Here is a 15,289-nt window from a genome sequence, read left to right on the forward strand (position 1 = left end):
TGGGCCATGGTTCCAATGTAATTTCAGTTTTCAAGCTTTTGCTCAGTATAGGGATCTCTTCTATGAGTATTTCCCCAAGCAGCTAAATGGGACCTGGGCAGTGGTGTACATCAAAGACCAACGGTCAACATCTTTGATCTTGAAGGAGTTCAGGATATGTCACCTCAAAATATGCCATTTTGGTGTATTGATTATTTTGAGCTGAAGATACTTGAAAAACAACAAATGCAAGGAGAGGCTTCTCTGAACTCTCCTTAACTGCCTAGACAGACCCTTCAAAAGGAACTCAATTGTCATCAATTCTCTCCTACACTTCATCAGTGGGGAAGATTGGCTGTTATCACAGGAGAGGAAACTGGATACCATCCCCAGACAAACGTTATCACAAACTATTGTATCTCTTATCTATTCATCTAAGGGCCTGTTCATCTTTCCTAAGAACAATGTACTCTTCCCTAAGTTGCCTACGTTCCCCCCTCCCCTTTTCCTTGTAAAGATGGTATATAAGCTCCCAAATCTCACCACTTTTTTGGGTATTCACTTTTTCCCCCTGTGATGCCCCCATGCACGTAATAAATCTGTATATTCTTTTTCTGATTTATCTGCCTATTGTCAGTCTATTTCATAGACCCTGCTATCTAACCTAGAAGAGAGAGGGAAAGTTTTTCTTCCTCTGCAGTCTTCTACTTCAGATTAGTTTCACACATGAACACCTTGGGGGTGATCCTAGGACTTCAACCCTCCTTGATCTCCTTCTCTCCAAAATCTCCATAGTACTCTCTGGTTCTCAGAGCTTCTTCTCCTGGTCCTCTGGCCCAATACCTGGCTTTTAATCTTCCTGTGCTGTCAGACACCTCCCACAATGGGATCTCTCTATGCTATGGTCTGAATGTTGGTGTCTACCTTTTACTGTTTCTTGGGTGGAGCCCTCATGAATGGGATTAGCACCCTATATAAGATGCTTGAGGGAGTCCCTTTGCCCCTTCCATCATGCAAAGACACAGAAGGTACTGTCTATGAGGAACATGCCCTCACCAGATACTGAATATGCTAGTGCCTTGATCTTGAACTTCCCAGCCTCCAGAACTGTGAGCAATACATTCCTGTTGTTTATAAATTGCCCAGTCTAAGGTATTTTGTTACAGCAGCCCAAATGGACGTAGGCAATCTTCAAGGCAAATCAGCAAGCTCAGCTGCTGTTATAGTCACTGCCCACAAGGAGGGTGCAGCTTTAGAACTGGGGCCCTACAGAGCAAATAGAGGAAAATAAAAACAAAAACAGAATATTTCCCATTCTCCGGAGGGTCCTCTTCCTAGTCATCTTATTAAAGAGAGAGTTTATCTCTTGGCTGTGCCTTTTGCAATGTTCCAGAATTTGGGTTGCCTTGAGATCATAGAGGGAAAAAAATATGAAACTCACCATTTTGTTGGTCTTTCTTTGAGTTTTGATTTTTCCCCCAATTTGTCTGCTACTATTTACTTTATTACTTTTATTATTTCCTATACTAATCACAGTTATTTGTTCCATGTATTCTGTCCAGGGTTTTTGTTGCAGTCATTGGGAGAAATAGGGTAGAGTATGTTATGGCATCTTAACCAGAGCTGGAAATTGTACCTTTCTAAATAGTTAAAATTTACTGTGTTGGTATGATCTGTTGAGATATGCTTAAAAGTTTTATGTTAGGTAGGCTGTATTGCTTTAAGCATATTTGAATCAGAACTTATCAAGCTTGAAAGTAATATCTTCTGGTAACAGGCACTTTCATTTTTATAAGTCTTTTTGTAAACTGCTTAGCCTTTTCACAAATTATGTCAATGCTTAAAGTCATGTGAATAGACATTCTCTTTGCGTTATACCATAGAATCAAACTTGTGGTACACAGAAGTAAGGAGCAAAAATTGTTGTCCTGGTCTTCAGTTTAAAACACCTGAAAATTTAATCCTGAATATATAAAGAGTTGTTAATTGTTAACTGTGACTGGTCGGGAACTATTGTCTTAAACTGCTATGAAGAGCACATAGGTGTCTGAGTAGTATAAAACATTGACACTTTAATTTGGATGTTGATATATACATTTTCTCATTCTTTTCTTAATTACTATTGGATTTTCTATTTCCTACACTCTGTGTGTTTGTTGCAGAGTTCATTTCATGAATACTTTGAGTTGGTTAAAATCGGATATGTTGGCTAATACATTAATCTGCATTTTGTCTGGTCTCACTTGAAATGTACCACAACTTTATATAAAATCAACTTACATTGATTTTGTCTTTCCAATTGCTGACAGTAAAAGAGAAAGATAAATAAGTAAAATTTTAAAACCCATTCATATTCTTAGTTTCTGTTTGAATTGTTAGCTTATTCCACACGTATTTGGGGGCACTTTCCTATTAGACCTCAGGCCAGTCTGGGTAATTGATTAGTAGCTGAATCTCTTTGATTCTCAGCACTAATCATTCTCTTTGATGTCCAGCTGTTGATACCAAGCAGTTTGTTAAACCTCTTTCCCAGTGGAATGACACCATAACAATTAGTCTAGCTTAAAAAAGCAAGTGTCATCTTCATGACCTTGGATTTGGCAATAAGGGTTTACTATCCAAAATATATAAAGAACCCTTACAAGTTAACAACAAAAAAACAAACAACCCAATTTAAGACTGGGCAAAGGACTAGAATAGACATTTCTCCAAAGAAGATACAGAGATGGACAATAAACACATGAAAAGATGCTCAACGTCATTAGTCATTACGGAAATGCAAATCAAAACCACAATGAGGACCAGGCATGGTGGCTCAATCCTATAATCCTAGCACTTTGGGGTGAGGCTGAGGGAGGAGGATTGCTTGAGGCCAGGGGTTCAAGACCAGCCTGGGCAACATATTGAGATCCCATCTTTATCTACTACTGATGGATAGTAGATAAATAAAATGTGTTATAGCCATACGATGGAATATTGTTCAGCCATAAAAATAAGTGTAGTTCTGATACAGGTTACAACATGCATGGACCTTGAAAACATTATGCTAAATGAAATGAGCTAAACAAAAATGGGTGAGTATTGTACAACAATACATATGAAATATCTAGAATAGACAAATTCTTAGATAACAGAAAATATATACTAGAAGGAAGGGAGGTGGGGAGTCGTTGAAAAAAATGAGGGTGAGGTGAACGAACAGAACTAGTCGGTGACAAGATATTGTGAGGTCCCACTGCTGTGGGTGTAGGGAATACTCTTTGAATCAGATGCTAATTCTGCCTTCGAGGAGGGGCTGCCCAATTCATTGTCATTTGTCTTGACCTTTTGGGAGGGAGTCCTTCCTTTATCACCTTTTTTAGCTGTATTGAAAATAGGCATTGGAGAGTATGTACTCTTTGGAGGCCAAACAGTGTTTTGAGCTCATTTCCTGTCTATAGAAGGCTGGAGGCCAAGGAAACATGTTAAGTCTTGTCCAGCCTCTTGGTTCCTTTGGCAGTACAATTGTCAACATTACTGGCTTCTTATCTATTTGATTCCAATCAACCTCATGGGCCAATAGCCATACCTACAGTTTTTTCCCTGATTCATCTCTGTTTACCTATCTACTTAATTCCTGGTACCTTGAGCCCATCAATCTTGGTAGGAGAACAATACCTTTATTCTCTTTTTACTGAGCCATTTCATCCACTTGGAAGGACTTACTGGGTGACATCTCAATCCATTTAGAGATTTTAAAGACATAAAGGTATGACAGAGATATGCTTGATTATTTGATCTTTATCAAGGCTTAGTTTTAATAGCCTTTTTTTGGTTTAAAGGCTTCAATTTGAAAAGCATTTGCCACTTGCAACCATGCAAGTTCCTGAATTTCTATTTATTCCTGCTTACAAATTAGTCAATTATTTTTTGAGTACTTATCTTTTATGAAGTGTCTTGTCAAATACAGCCAATATTAACCTAGACATGCTATTAACATTTTGTTTTCTAGTCTCTTCTCCCGGAGCTATGAGCTTATTAGGTTCATTATTTTATTTAACTTTTAAGTTATTGTGGGTCTCAGTTTTATCAAATATTCCATAGCATAGCATGGATTATCACTCTTTCGGTTTCTAAAATTTATTTACTAGCCCCTGTTTCTTGACTCCTAAGTCAATGCCACAGAAGTCATATTTTTGTTAAAATACACCTATCTCTGGCTATCAGTTTCTAAATTAATCATTACATGCTCAGTTTTGTCAAAATCTTAGTGACATAAATAATAAAAATGTATTTCTTGTCCACACTTATATGTTTATTGCATGTTACTGGGGTCTTCTTTTTATATCTCCTCACTCTAGCATACATCTGATGAAGCAATCATGATCGTGCACATTGCCAGACTCAAAAGCAGAATTCTGGACAGTCACAAAGTGGCAATTCAATTCTCTGGCCCTGAGGTGACACACATTACCTAATCACAACTCATTGCCCAGAACTAGTCACGTGGTCCCACTCAACAAGAGAGCTAGGAAGTGCAACCTACTTTAGGGAGTGCCCTGCTGGTAGAGATTGGGAAATAGTTGGTGAATAGCACAATCCAATTGCCTATGAACTTCATAATCAAATGTACTCTAGGACTGGTGAATAGAGGCCCAACTGCATTAGAGTTGCAGCCCCCCACCTATTCCCAGACTTAAGAGGCCCCTCTAACATCACAAGTACATACTATACATACTGTACACCTTCCTAGTCTTCCACAAAGGAACCTGTGGTGACTTTGTCAGGTTATTGCACAAGGTAAAGGGGACTCCCCAATGCTTTCATTTATATTTAACCCTGACTCGGAGAAAAAATGAACTCATTGATCAAAACATAACTTTAGAGCATCAGGTGATAACTGAAGCTTTGATCAGAGTCAACAAGCCCCATAAGGAAGCAATCATGCAGGGTAATTTCCCCAGTTTCTGAATGTACAGAGGGAGGAGAGGGCCTCACTTCCATAAAATCACCCTCTGGGCCCCTGACTCATAGAGTAAGTCTACTGTAACAGGAAAAGCCAAGTAGAAGCCACTGAGGCACCTCTCCTTGGCCAAAGGAGGAAATGAAAGGTAAGTTTATTTCACACCTGTACATGTTCAATACAGTGTTAAACTCTAAGATCCATCTCAGAACTAAAGGATCACATGACAGTTGAGCTATTATAATAGAAGTAACCTCATTCAACTCCTCTTGGAAGTAAATGATGGACAAGTAGATAATCTTTGGCAATCTTTTCCAGTTCTGTTTATATTTAGGTTCTTTCCCCTGAAGAACTAACAAGAACAAGCCAGATTCAACTACTGTAATTTGGTAGCTTAAAACAACAAACTGGTTTTTCCTGCTCGTGAGCTGCAATTTCAACTCAGTAGTTTTAAGAACTATAATAGCATAGGAATAAAATATTTGGTAAAGTGATACCTGGGAACCTGAGGCTTAATTCTCTAAGCACTGAATTTTTTTAATGTATTTTAAGCATTTTGGATATAAATCCTTTAATAATATATATCACCATAGTCCCTGCCTTTTTTCTTTCTCGTGTGTTGTCTTTATTTTCTACTGGGTCTTCTAACAACCTCTGACCTAAAGCCATTAAAGGCCCTAAACGACCAGCATTGGCTCTGCCTAAAGATACCAATCTGGGGAATGTCATTTTGTGAGCACATAATGCTTGCAGTGTAAACTGCACCAAATATAATTCAATTTGGTCTTAATTTCTCTGGGGTACCATAGGGAACCCCAGTTATTATAAAACACTCATGGCTTCCAAAGCATTGTCAGATTTACCAAATAAAAATGTAGCATACCCAGAATTAGAATTTCTGATAATCAATGAATTTCTTAAAATATATTCCAAATATTGCATACCAAACAATTATTCATTGTTTATTTGAAATTCAAATTTAACAGGTCTTCTGTATTTTATCTGGCAACCCTAATCAGGTACCACTGACATACGTAGTTCTATTAGGCCCAGGCTGCCTTTAGACTGATATCTTGTTCTCATTTCTCTGTATTTTCTTTTCTTTTCCTTTCTCTTCTCTTTTTTTTTTTTTTTTTTTTTTTTAAAGATGGGGTCTCATTACATTGCCCAGATGGAGTACAGTGGCTGTTCACAGGTATGGTCTTAGCACACTACAGCCCCAGACTCCTGGGCCCAAGCAATCTTCCCACCTCAGACTCCTAAAGTAGCTGGAACTACAGGCATGTGCCACCAAGCCCAGCTTTGGCTGTCGTTACGGTGCCAAAATTTTGCCTTTAAAATCTGTTTTAAATTTAGCCCAGTGTCCCAGATTGCTGTTTTTCTCTCTTCCTTCATGTTAATCTCTGTTTTTCACTGACACTTCTTACCTCTATTGCTACTTTTGCTCTCTGCTACCTTTTCTGTATACTATGCTCATTCCCCTTCTGTCCCATTTTTTTCTTCCTTTGGCAGCTAAGTGTAGTGCTTTAAAGTATGTACTTTAAAGGAAGACAAATAAAGATTTGAACCCCAGCTTATCCTTCAGTAGATATGAAAACTACAGTAAGTTATTTAATGTCTGTAAGCCTCAACTTCTCTTTCTGTAAAATTCAGGTACTAATGCTTACTTTATAGGGCTGCTGTGAGAGTTAAATGAGATAATGTAGGCTAACCACTCAAGGGTAATAGGATTGTTATTATCAAAAGAGCCTCAGACTTTGGATACTGACTTGAGATATTGGATGTCCAGACTTGCAGTTCAGGCTCAGCTGACATTCTTGCCCTGGTGAGCATTTGTAGTGTCTGGCTTATCTTTGACATCATTACCAACCAGTCCAGTTCAGTTCAGGAAGTACGTATTGAGTTTCTAAAATGTGCTAGGTGCTAGAGATCCAAAGATAAATAGGATAGCACTGACCTCAAGGAAAGTGTTGGGATGAGAGGATAGATATAAAACAGAATCACAATTCAATGAAGTAAGTTAAGTTACCTATATATACATGGATGCCTCTAGATGCTATGGGACCACAGAGTGGGGTTCAGACCCTTGGGAGGAAGGAGGCAAAAAAAAATGCTTCAAGTTTGGGATGTTATTTGAGTAGAGAATTAACAATTGAGTGGGGCCAGCTATAAAAAATATGAAAGAGTAGCAGAAAAGTATTCTACACTTATTAAACAGCATGAGGAAAGAAATGGCAATAAGTACTACTAATGGTGTAAACAGGGAAACTCAAAGAAGTTCAATATTTTTGGAGTAAAAATTATAAAGCTAGGAAAAGCTAATTTAAGTATTACTTCATTTTGGTCAACAGCTTTGAGGCTCATATTTTTATTTCACATCATCAGTTGTGGGTTTCATATACTTGGCCCTTTATTTTCATTGTTGCTTTTCTTTGCATAGATTTTTGGTCATTTTCAGTTTCATGCCTGACTGAGGTACCAAAGTGAATGTTACTGTTTCATAATTGTAAGTGCTTCCACTTCTCCTTTTTATTATTTCAAAGCTTTCTGAACACACTAAAAGATCTTTCTTTTTTCTAAAGAATGTATACCCTAAGATGTATTTTTCTTGTTAGTGTATTTTTAAAATATTTTAAATCTTTCCTTCCCCTTACAACCACATATTTACTCATTACCTACTCTTTTGTGAATGAATATATGTGTATGGGTACACACACACACACACACACACACACACACGGGCATACCTTAGAGATACTGTGGGTCCAATTCCAGATCACCACAACAAAGTAAATATCACAATAAAACAAGTCACACACATTTTTTGGTTTCACAGTACATGTAAAATTTATGCTTATGGTATACTGTAGTCTATTAAGTGGGCAATAGCATTATGTCTATAAAAATGTACATATCTTAATTAAAAAATACTTTATTGCTAAAAAATGCTAACAATAATCTGAGCCTTCAGTGATTCATCATCATTTTGCTTGTAGAGAGTCTTACAATAGTAACATCAAAGATTACTGATCACAGATCACTATAACAGATGTAATAATAATGAAAAAGTTTGAATATTACAAGAATTATTGAATATTATATAACACAGAGACACAAAGTGAGTACATACTGTTCGAAATATGGCACGAATAGATGTGCTAGATGCAAGGTTTTTACAAACCTTCAATTTGTAAAAAATGCAGTTATCTGTGAAGTGCAATAAAGTGAAGCACAATAAAACGAAGCACAGGCCGGGCGCGGTGGCTCACGCCTGTAATCCTAGCACTCTGGGAGGCCGAGGTGGGCGGATCGTTTGAGCTCAGGAGTTCGAGACCAGCCTGAGCAAGAGCGAGACCCCATCTCTACTAAAAATAGAAAGAAATTATATGGACAGCTAAAAATATATATATAGAAAAAATTAGCCGGGCATGGTGGTGCATGCCTGTAGTCCCAGCTACTCGGGAGGCTGAGACAGGAGGATCGCTTGAGCTCAGGAGTTTGAGGTTGCTGTGAGCTAGGCTAACACCACGGCACTCACTCTAGCCTGGGCAACAGAGTGAGACTCTGTCTCAAAAAAAAAAAAATAAATAAAAAAAAAAAAAAAAAAAAAAAACGAAGCACAAAAAAATGAGATGTGCTTGTATATAAAAGGATCTTAGAATAGTGCCTAGCTGTTATTATCATATATCAGGCACATGGTTTCAAAAATATTGGACATATATTAAGATCTAATATATATTTCACCATCCAGGAATTTTCTCAAGATCATATTACAGAAAAATTTAAGGCCAGTTATTCTACTCTAACACAGTTAGTTGATTTTATTTTCCTACTCTCTCTTTTTCCTAAGTATGTTTCTCTTGGACATAGTTTTAATCACTGCAATATAGAAACAAGCTTAATTTATAGCAGCATTGTGTTAACAGGAAAGGGATAATCCTGCTCTACTATTTGATGATCCAGCTGAACCTAGAATATAATTTCAGCCTTCATCATAATGGGCTGCAGTGGTTGGAAGGTTTCCAACAAAGATATTGGAAAGCCTTTAAAAGGTGATGTGTAAGGGATCCAGGCAACCAGGAAGGGGCTGGTCCCTTACAACGCTGAGATCCTCTAGCCCCAGCTTTCTTTTTTTCCTCTCCTGGTTAATGGCACTAGGCCCATTTGATGCACCGCTTTGAGTTCCACTGAGCCTCAAGGTCTCAGTCAAGGTGGGAGAAGTGGAAGAAGAACAAGTCTTCTTCCAGACTATTGGTTGGCAGCCTGTGCCAGAGCTAATCTGGTTTGTTTTCAGGTCAGTGTCATTTTTAGGATCCTTTCAGGATCCGCCTCCCAACTCCTCTGAGTCCTTTGCCCCAAAGGACTTCGCCCTTTCTTTTGCAGCTGGACACCGTGGCACCATCTGCAAACCGACAACCCCACAGAGGCCGGCGGCAAGAGTTACCCCATCTCCCTCGGCCTCTCAGGAGGTGTCTAGCAGGAGGCAGTACCCCCGGCGACCACGCGACGGTGAAGCAGACACCTGGGGCTGCCAGCGGAGCAGCCCAAGTGCGTCGTCGCCTTAGGGACAGAGCTGGCAAGTGCCAAGCTGGGACAACCAGAGGCGACCCGGGAACGGCGTTTGCTCGAGCCGAGGCGGAAGCCGGAGCATTTGGGGGACGGGACCGCGGGAACCCGGAAACGCCTGGGCTGCACCGAGCTGGCGGCAGCGACGGCGGCAGGAACGGGTGGCGCTGCGGGTCAGCGGTCGCGGCGGACCGGGCGGGCTCGGCAGCCTGGGGCGCCCGGCGGAGCGGAGCCGCGGCCCCCCGTGCGCGCAGCCGGCCGAGCCGCGCGGAAGGTGGGTTCTGAGCGCTCCCGGGGAGGGGCGGTCTCCTGGAGGCCAGCGGCTGCGGGGCGGCCCGGGCAGCTCCCTGAGGAGGAGGAGGCGGCGTGCACGGGGGCTGCTGTGAAGTCTGTGTGGGTGAAGGGGACGGTGTCGAAGACCCGCAGTACAGCACTAGCTAAATTGGGGTGGGAGCAGGTGAGGTGACACGTCTTAACTCCGACGAACGACGTGTGGAATGTGCTGGGTGGAGGAGGAAAGAGGGCCTGAGGAGAGGGGTGTGTCAAGCGAATGAAAACGGCAGTGTGTGCCTCCGTCCCGGGCGTGCAGAGCGAAATGACAGTGGGCAGACTGGCGGTCAGTCATTCCTTCAGCGAACGTCCCTTGAGCTCCGGCTCGTTGTGTAGTCCCGCGGGAGGCGCGGATCCACCAGACCAGGACCTTGCGCTCCAGAAGCCGCAGGGACTGCGAAGAATGGAAAGGCTGCCCTTGGTAAGGCTAGTGTGAGCCAGGGCTGTCTGAGGTGGGGTGAGAGTCCCATCGGAACGGGGTGTGTGTGTGTTTTGGGGGAAGGTAGCGGATTTCAGTGAACATATTTATTTAAACCAACTACAGCACCTCTCAGTTCAGGAAGGTTAGTTCAAATTAAAGAACAATATTAAATGTAGTAATGGGCCTTGCTTTAGTAAATGGCTTATATTTCATCGCTTTATAGTAGAAGACTGACTCTTCTATTATGTTCTCTTAAATACTGTATTTGAAAAGTAAATCTTTTTATTTGTAAAATCAACGTTAGACTTTGGTAGTTAAAGATGAAATTTGGTGCAGTTTCTAACTTGGCGCTTTTACTCACTTTCACCGGTACACTAAGTTCTATTCCTTTAAGGGAATGACTTCTGAATTTACCTTTCTGATCCTAACTTCCCTCCTAAGTGTTGATTCTACTCCTTCGGCATCTCAGTCTTCGTTCTTCCCTTTTTCGTTCCCACTACCTCTGTGCTAAATAGGCTCTTCTTTCCTTTTATTTGCATTATAGCAATAACTTCGCAACTGGACTTGCTGCCCGCAGCCCAGCCCCCTTCCAGTCACTCTCCTCAATACTGCTTTGTAAAACCAAAAGTCTTATGACATTCTTTGGTCATTCTTCTCTCAGAAATACCCAGTGACTCTGTTGGCTCCACAATAAATTTTAAATTATTTAGGGAGGCATTTAAAGCCCTTCAAAATTTGAGTCTGTCCCTGGTTCCAATAAAATCAGTATGGTCCTTTCATCTTTTAAATTATTACTTTATCCCACATAATCTATTTTTTTGCCAAACTGGAGTCATCAATTTGAACTGTAGTTTCTGAACATGCTGCATACCTACTTGCCTTGGTCTTTACTTATATTCTTCCTACGAGGAAGGTCTTCTTTACTGTCTTGTAGAAACTCTACTTACTCTTCAATGCCTGAAATGCCATCTCTTTCTTATGAAGCTTTTTGAAATATGTGAGTCCAGACCATTTTTTTTCTCTTGTGTGCTGGCCTTTATAAATCTTACAATACTTGTTAAATTTGCATCATACCATGGTTGCTTGAGAATTTTATTATCCCTGCTAGAATGTAAGCTTTCTAAGGAAAGTAATTATACCTTTTAAAGTTTTTGGCACATGAGTACTTAAGCACATCATGATATATTAGACTCTTAATAAACATTTGTTACATTAAATCATATAGTGAAACAGTCAAAGTCTGTTACAGTGCTCCCAGAGACAAGATTAACTCTTGAGTTGTAGTATACCATTACTATAGATTTTTATTAATAATCTTATATTTGAAGGTGCTTTTCTGTTCCATGTTTTAGTACCTCATTTGATCCTGGTAATAAATCTTTGAGCGAGGACAGTTTTTATCACCTACATTTTATACATAATATTGAAGGTCAGACAAGTCAAATAATTTGCCCTAGGCTCTATGTACACTCCTTAGGCTGCCTCAATTATATATATATGTGTATATATATGTATACATACACACACATATAGATATTTTTTTTTATGTGAGATCTTACTGTATCACCCCAGGCTGGTCTTGGATTCCTGGGCTCAAGCTATCCTTGCATCTCAGCCTCTTGAGTGCCCACCACTGTGCTCAATTTGCCTCAATTATATCTGAAATGGATATGATTTTTATCCTCAAACACATCTTTTACTTAGTAGGAACTCAACATGTTGAATGAATGACTGGATAAATAATAGAATCAAGGAAAATAATCTCAGTTGTAAACCTAATCTTATAATTCAGTAGCTGTGAAGTATATCTTTTATACTTCTTTTCCTTTCCTGAAAATTTTAGAGAGTGAAGTTTCTATTTGGTGTTAATCAACTGTGGAATATTTTGGTGGAATTGCCAGAAATTTAGAGTATTAATAATTTGTAGACCTGTCTGGGTAACTGAAATGGCTTGAACGTCATCAAACTGGCAGTTAATGTGTCATTTGTGGGTATGAATTTATTATTAAAGTTTATATCAATATGAATTGGTAGCCTAACATTAGATTTTAATCCTCACAAAAGCAAGTGTATACTAAATACATTCAATTTAATTATCCATTAATGAAGGAGTATATGATTATATATTTTCAACACATTGCCACTCTAGAAAAAAAATTTTTCCTTGGGGCCATGGTGTTTTATTATGAAAACAGAGTAAAAATTTTGAAAACAAAGCAATCCTGTCTAATTTAATGAAAAACAAAATTTTTTACTTCTATTCATTTAATCTGTTTTTAGAATTAATTTGTCAATATTAATTGTAACAATAAGAACATCAACAAATAAGATTTTTATGAGCCAATGTAGGGTTTTGCCCAGGTTTTGCTTTATGAGGCCGGGGCTCAAAACTAACATGAGTTAAATACAACTCACATGGTGGTTAATGTGTTATTCATTGTTTTCTTAATGTGTTTTGTTATGTAAATTTTAGAGTGTTTGGCATATAAATATGAAAATGACTTTAGAAGCTAGAATGTTACTTAGCTTCTCTACCCAAACTGCCTACCCAGAACTCTTACTAGTTTATCATCTGTATTGTAGATACCATCTCAAATAAAACCAAAGAACCAGTTTAAGATAAGTTGCTGTTTGTTTAGAGATAAGAATTTTAATTGAAAAGGTATGCTAGGTCAGGTAGCGTAGTAAAAATGAGAGTTAAAGTGAAGCTGAAATTTTTAGGTTACTTCGTATAAAATGCTAAGAAATAAGTTCATTCCACAAAGCGTCCACGTAGGACTTTAGGACTTTATATCTACTCTGCCTAGTTTTTTCTGTGAAAGTTGGATAAGAAGGTTTTTTCTAAATTCATATGTGCTAAAAAGCCAATTTCAAACTGCATTTCTAGTAGCATTTTGAGTAGGTCTTATAAAGGTATTCAATAAATAAGGCATTATAGTATAATAACCACTTTATCTGATTTATATTCTTCATAACCCCCCTATGAGGTACATAATTATCCTCATAACCACCCTATGAGTTACATACTATTATTTATCCCCATTTTATAGATGAGGGAGAGACAAAGAGGTTAAGTAATTTGCTGTAGTTATTAAGTGGTAGAGATAGAATGTGGACTCAGTCTGAGACCAGAGGCATTCCTTGTATACTGTGGTGACTGACCCTCTAATACTTAGACGTGCTTGACCACAGGCTTTACTGCAAAAACCATGGATTTTGACTGAGAGAAGTCTTAGTTAATATCTGAGCTCTGAAATGTTATGCAAGGCAACCAACACACCTAATATCTCAGAACTTAAGTTTCTTAATCTGTGAAATGAATGATACTTTTACAGATTAAATAAAATTTAAAGGAGATAATGCCTGTAATTCAGCTAGCAAGGTGTCTGACGTGGTGTAGGTGTTAAAGTTTCTTCTATTAATTTAATTTCTCTTGTGTAGGTACAGTTATTAGAAAACATTTAATGACAACCAGTTTTCTGTTTGCATCTGTCTTTTATGTATTACATAGAGAGATTTATAAAGAGATCATTCTCCCCTTCTGAGAATTTACTTATTGTGTAGTTTATTTATCCTTTTATAAATACAACTTAGAATAAATGCTTACTATACAACAGGCGCTGGTAAGGAGATGCAGGAAATACAATAAATAAAAAAAAAGTGTCAATAAGTTAGTGTGATAAAATTTATGAGTGCTATTATAAAAGATATATGCAAGAATGCATGGGAGTTTAGTAGAAGGAAGGATTCAGTCTGATTGGAAGACGTAGGAAACTTCACTAATGAGAGACCTGTATTTTGAGTTCTGTAAGATATGTAGAAGTTCTAAAGGTAGAGAGGAGGGAAGAGTTTTTTTTTTAAAGAGGAATTTTTGTTCAGAGAATGCATGGAAGAATGTGTTTGAGACAGGTAATAGTTTATGGAAAGAAATTTAGGTTAGGACCAGATTATGAAGGCTATTCTATGTGAAGGGAGTTTGGACTCTATCCTCTATTTGGTAAGGAGTCCATTAAACTTTACAGAGGGAAGGAATGTGATCAGATCTATATTTTATTAAGATATCTGCTGTATAGAATATAGATTAGAGTCGAGAGAGTTTCAAGCCTGTCCGCATCAGTTAGGAGGCAAAATGACAAGAGACTTGAACAGTAAATATTGAATAAGCATAATTAATGTATATTCATAGCCTATATAGTTTAAGCTTATAGTGTATATCAACTTCTAATAATATAGGTTTACCTAGGAGTGGTTACAATTTCATGTTTAGAAAGAGTGGTGGTTAAAAAAACAAAACTACACAGCATTTGAATTTTAATATTGGAATCTTGTCTTTAGGGGAGGGTGCTAATCTTCCATTAATTATCTAAGTACAGTCAACAGCTAGGATTAAAAAAAAAAATCCTTGACAGTTTGTCAGACCATAAATCCATAAAAATCTGCTCATTCCATATGCTTTATTAAGTTTCAGTTAAATTATTTTCACATTTTTCTAAAATTTTATCATTTATGAATGCTACGAAGAAAACATTTTATGGCCTTTCACCTTTTAGGTTTATCCTCAGGCTGAATTAAATAGCTAAACATTATTCTTGATTAACCTTGTATGCTTTAATACCTAAACATTTGAAAAATCACTGAGAAGTGCTGGAACCTTGTTATTGTTAGTGCTTGGGGAGCAACTCTAGCTTATAGAATGATTATGTTATGTTTGAATTTCTGCATATAGGTAGATATATTTCAGATCGCATGTTTTGACACATGTAGTGCATCTGAGACTGGGCAACAAATTAAAGGAGTCAACTTGAATAGTCTAGTATGGACAGAAAGCTTAATATTGGGAATTTTTTTTCTAGCATACAAGCTTTATATCTGATTATATGTTATTACCATTTGAAGTTATAAAAATAGTGAAAATGTCGACAATCTGTGTGTTCTCTTGCCTTTTCTTTTTTTTTTTTTTTTTTGAGACAGGGTCTCACTCTGTTGTTTGGGCTGGAGTGTGGTGGCGTGATTGTAGCTCACTGCAACCTCAAACTCCTGGGTTCGAGTGA

General features: G+C 38.3%; 1 protein-coding gene across 1 annotated transcript in view; it reads left to right on the forward strand.

Moving 5' to 3' along the window:
* The first annotated feature begins 5,044 nt into the window (after positions 1-5,044).
* SLC35A3 (solute carrier family 35 member A3) overlaps positions 5,045-15,289 on the forward strand; it is a 54,280-nt gene continuing 44,035 nt past the window's right edge. Inside the window, exons 1-2 of the mRNA XM_069478274.1 lie at positions 5,045-5,069; positions 9,305-9,761. The gene's annotated coding sequence lies outside the window, so the exon portion shown is untranslated. The remainder of the gene's footprint in view (positions 5,070-9,304; positions 9,762-15,289) is intronic.

Source organism: Eulemur rufifrons, chromosome 8 (genome assembly GCF_041146395.1).
Source record: "Eulemur rufifrons isolate Redbay chromosome 8, OSU_ERuf_1, whole genome shotgun sequence".
Lineage (NCBI taxonomy): Eukaryota > Metazoa > Chordata > Mammalia > Primates > Lemuridae > Eulemur > Eulemur rufifrons.